Raw genomic sequence first — 5000 nt, forward strand, 5'->3', positions numbered from 1 at the left:
GGCAGAGAGGCAGAGAGGCAGAGAGGCAGAGAGGCAGAGAGGCAGAGGCAGGCAGAACTCTGGGAGCTGGAGGTCAGCCTGGCCTACAGAATGAGTTCCAGGACAGCCAGGGCTATACAGTGACACTCAGTTTCAAAAAACAAAGAAAAATAAAAATAGAGAAGAAAGAAAAAGAAATGTAAACAAAAGTTAGGACTTCAAAATACAAAATGATTCATTCAAAACCACTTATAAGATGCTTAATGGTCCAAGGTAATAATATATGAACAGATTGGAGGTGAATTTTTCAAAAGTCTCCCATTTCCTTAGCCTATGTGCAAAATTATGTTTCACAACACACACACACACACACACACACACACACAAAATCTAGCTTCCAAACTCTTAGGAATTATGAGGAAAGTAGTCAAAGTAGCTACGTTGGTTTTAATGTTATTTCTTTACTAATGTGCTAACAAAGATAAGTAAGCTAGGGTTTGTAGGCCAGAACTCTGCTTCTAAATCTTATGGATCAATACTGGAAAACTGAATATTCCAGGTAATCTAGACACTGAATTCTTAAATGGCTGTGTGTGGATCTTGGTGGTATAGTTTTGGCTAGCGTGCTTGAGATTCTAGCTTCTACGCTCAGTCCTGCAAAACAAATACAGTAGCAAATACACTAGCTATAATCTGTAAGTAAAAACTGCACAGACATCCTAGGCCTTCATATACATAAAATTATTTAAGTGTCATATATGTCAAAAGACTATAATAAGTTTTCATTAGCCACAAGACTAATAATGTTTTGAAACTGTTTTAGAAATTTCTCAGAAAATTTTTCCTGTCCCAGACTCCTAAGGGATGGTATTCTGGGTATGAACCACCACATCCAGCAAAACTTCTTGACAGGCTGCTTACTTTTATAAAACAAAAAAAAGTGAAGGGAAAGTTTTCTGAGCTTCTTCATTGGACAATGAGGAAAAGATTATTTAAAAGTAGACTAGAGGGCTGGAGACATAGCTCAATTGATAGAGTGTGTCTCTACCACTAATGAAGCCCTAGGTTCAAGCCCCAGCATCAGATAAAAATGGACATGGTAGTGTACCCCATGATCTCAGCACTCAGGAGATGGAGGCAGGAAAATCAGAACTTTCAGATTATCCTAAACTACTCCGCCATTTCAAGGACAGTCCGGGCTACATGAATCCCTTCTTAAAAAAAAAATAGTAAATTAAAAACTATCACTTTGGGTTGGAGAGATGGCTCAGAGGTTATGAGCACTGGCTGCTCTTCCAGAGGTCCTGAGTTCAATTCTCAGCAACCACATGGAGGCTTACACAAGCATCTGTAATCAGATCTGGCGCCCTCTTCTGGCCTTCAGGCATACATGTAGGCAGAACACTATAAAATAAATCTTAAAAAAAAAAAAAACCTGTCACTTTATCCTATAAAGTAGTATTTCTCAGATTGGTCTTCAAATTAGCGATATCAGCATCTGGTAATGTAACAGAAATAAAAGTTTTGAAGCCCTTCCTCACATTTTCCAATTTGGAAGACTTGGAGCAGAGGCCCAGGAACCTGTCACTTAGTAAACCTAATAGGTGATTGCTATTGCTGTTATTATTTTTTAGACAGGGTGTCCTTATATAGTTCAGGCAAGCTCTAAACGCACCACCCACCTGCTGCAGTCTCAAGTCCTGAGTGCTAGGATTAAAGTCTTATGCCACCACACACAGTATCCAAAACAGGTGATTTGATGTATGTTCATGTATAAAAACCACAATTATTAGATAGAGTCAAGAAGATATTCAAGGCTGAGGAGGTGGTTCCATGCTTGCTACAGAAGAGGACCTAAGTTTTAATCCCCAACACACATGTAAGACCAGAGCATGGTGACACACTACACAGTTTGCAATCCAATTGCTAATAGAGAAGATACAGGCAGATCCCAGAGGCTCAGAGGCCAGACAGTCTAACCTAACTGGTAAGCTTTGGATTCTACAGAGTTGTCTCGAACAATAGGTAAAGGTGACACTCAATAGAGACCTCTGGCCTTATAGTCAAAGAATGCACCCACATAAACATATTACACACACACACACACACACACACACACACACACACTCAAATTTGTTCCATGAAAATGGTCACTATCACCAAAAGGAACAAAACATGCTCTGAATCTCAATTTCAGATTTTCTTCTTATCTCAGTATCTACTCAAATGGGATCTCTTGAACAACAAGTTAACAATTTGAGTTTACAAAGGGCTGTATAACCATGCTTCTGCAATTTACTTGAGAACAGTCTGTCACACAAAACAAGAACTCTGCCAACTTTGAGAACGTAGATTTTGTGTACCCCAAGAGCGAGCTAACAAAGGATATCTAACATGAAGACCACATGGAGTTGCAAACTGCCAAAGTTCTCTTGGGATCTTCCCATTCTCCTATGTCTAATGATCAAATATAATACAAAACATTGCTTTTCAGTTCACCTATTTCACAATCTTATAGCAACTGTTGTAGTGATATAGGTATACTGCAACACAATGACTAGTCTAAGTCTAAACAAAGGATCTGCCAATACACACCCATAATATTCTGGATGCTTGAGCGTTAAGGCCAACTACCATTGGCTTGGTTTGTGTTCGTACCCTGCTTATGCATGAAGCTTCTGTTCTCAGGACGTAAGCCTAGTATTTAGCGATTTGACTTATGTCAGTTACTTGCTTCTGGTCCATCATTTCCAAACATGAAAGCTGTATCTCAGTGGAAAGAGAATCAGACTGGAAACAACTATGAGATCTTGCATAGTAACTTAACTTCTTGGCCTCCATTGATTTAGCTGTAAAAAGGAGATACCTCTTAACCCCTGGGGTGGTGGTTGTAAGATAGAAAGTGTTGAAAATATGCTATATATTACAAAGGTGTATACATCTATCACTCCCCAGACATTTACTGAGCAGCTATTACGCTAAAGTAGAATACTGCACAAGATTCTTTCTGGGCCCTGAAGACAAAGGTATGACTATGAATAACAGTAAAATCCACTCCCAGTTTCCATTCTAGCAGGAAGGTAAGTCTAGCTATCAACACAAAGGATGGTTATCTTCCCCTATTAAAGATGTTTTAAGATTTTGATACTCTGTAGTTTTTTTTGTGGTATTAAGACCAAGGATTGTAGGATAAAGGTACCTTTTTACTGCAAGAATAACATTGTTATATAAATTAGATTTATCTGAGGGCTAATTGCTGAGACTTTCCCAGCAGCAACCAGCTCCTCCAGGCAAATATCCATTATCTCTAAAAGCAGAAATTATGTTAACTTAGACAAGATAGAAAAATATAAAATTCTGTGATAGGGCAAAGCAAAGTTTCACATTGGCTGCCATGTTCAACAATTTCTTCTGCATTGTTTACAGTCATTTCCTAGAACTGATCTGGCTGAACCAAATCTGATCATTTTCCAGAATTTCTCTCTCATTCTTCCTAATAAAAACAAACTTATTGTTAGGCAGAAATATAAAGAAGAATTTTTCCTGTCTACTGAAGTAATTAGTCTAGGATAAGACCAATTTTGAGGTTCTGAAGGACAGAGGAATCAAACATCCTGTTCAAGAAAAAAAACTGCGTTGGAACCATACCGCAGTCTCCATAGAACGCAAAGTGCTTTCCAAGAGGCCTGTTCAGAAGCTACCAGGTTCTAGGAAAGGAGGAAACAGAGAGAGACACAATACAGCCCTAAAACCTCACACAGAGATCAAATGTTAATTCCTCCTACCCCATTTAAGGTGAAAAGACGGCAATCCATCTCTACAGCAGATAGATCCATTTCTTTGTTTGAGTACATTATGCGCAAATCTACAAGCAAGCCTGACACTGCAGCTCAAAGACCTGACACATACCGCCTCCCCAGGAGAAGACGATAAGACCTGGCGGGGGGGGGGGGCTGCAAGGAGAGGGGGTTACTTTATTTCATGGAGGTAGAAGAGAGTGGTCAGGAGACTAGGATTAGAACTGCGGAGTTCCTTGTCTTCCCCTCGGAAGCCCCATCAAATAGCCTCTGCAGATGCCGCATCCTTGGAAGACCCTATGCGGATCTGAGGTTTTGCTATTTATCATCAATCGCAACGACTACCTCCCAATAACCCTCTTCCAGCATCTACTTTATCTCCATCTCTGGTCCTGGAGGGGTATCTCTGTGCCTTCATGGGCTGTCATGTCATTGCGTACAACCGCGATGGCCCACCCCACCCCGCAACCACTAGTGAAGCTTCTCCGTGTCGTCTAGCAAATCTTCAAATCTTAAGCCTCCAAGCCATCATCGGCATCCTGCCCCAGTTCCCATCTGGACCACCTTTACTGATTCTCTCCATCCCTTGGTCTGTCCATAACCCTAAATTCCATCATCCGTCATCCATTCCTCATCTTCATCCCTAAGCCTACCCCTATCATCCATCTCCTACCCTGTCCCTAACCCAACCTCTCAACACCATCCTCACCTGCAGCCCAGGAAAACGTGGTTGGTCCAGGCGGCGGAGAGCGCGAGGAGCTGGTCCAGGGCAGCCCCGGGATAGCTGTGCAGGTGCCGGCAGATGAAGCTCCGCCGCAGAGCCCACTGCCAGTCACTTTCGTGGCTATAGCGCCACTGCTCCAGCACTGGCTCAGGCGGGGGCGGCGGGAGGGGCGGTAGCGGCGGCGGCGGGAGGGGGGGCAGCGGCGGCGGCGACAGGAAGTCGCCCCCCAGCAACAGACGTCCTCCAGCCATCTTCTCTGCTTCAGAGTGGGGACAGCCCCTAGGGACGATGCCTACAAACCGGCCGCGAGCAAGCGACGCGCCTGGGGTTGCGGGGAGACCTGTGTGTAAGGGACGCTCAAGGCTGAGTCTCGGGGGCGGGGGGGACCGGAGTGTGTGCCTGGGGAGTGGGGGGCTACGCTTACAGGGAAACGGGGGTGGGGGGTCAACGGTCGCTGTCGCCACGCCGGCCGCACCGCTCCAACTAATGTGGGAACGTGA

General features: G+C 43.5%; 1 protein-coding gene across 1 annotated transcript in view; it reads right to left on the reverse strand.

Annotated features, from left to right (window-relative positions):
- The window catches only part of Nkrf (NFKB repressing factor), a 14814-nt gene extending 10168 nt beyond the window's left edge, over window positions 1–4646 (reverse strand). The window contains exon 1 of the mRNA XM_028773158.1: window positions 4486–4646. The gene's annotated coding sequence lies outside the window, so the exon portion shown is untranslated. The remainder of the gene's footprint in view (window positions 1–4485) is intronic.
- Between the last annotated feature and the right edge of the window lie 354 nt (window positions 4647–5000).

Source organism: Grammomys surdaster, unplaced genomic scaffold (assembly GCF_004785775.1).
Source record: "Grammomys surdaster isolate TR1022 unplaced genomic scaffold, NIH_TR_1.0 222, whole genome shotgun sequence".
In the NCBI taxonomy this organism is placed as follows: Eukaryota; Metazoa; Chordata; class Mammalia; order Rodentia; family Muridae; genus Grammomys; species Grammomys surdaster.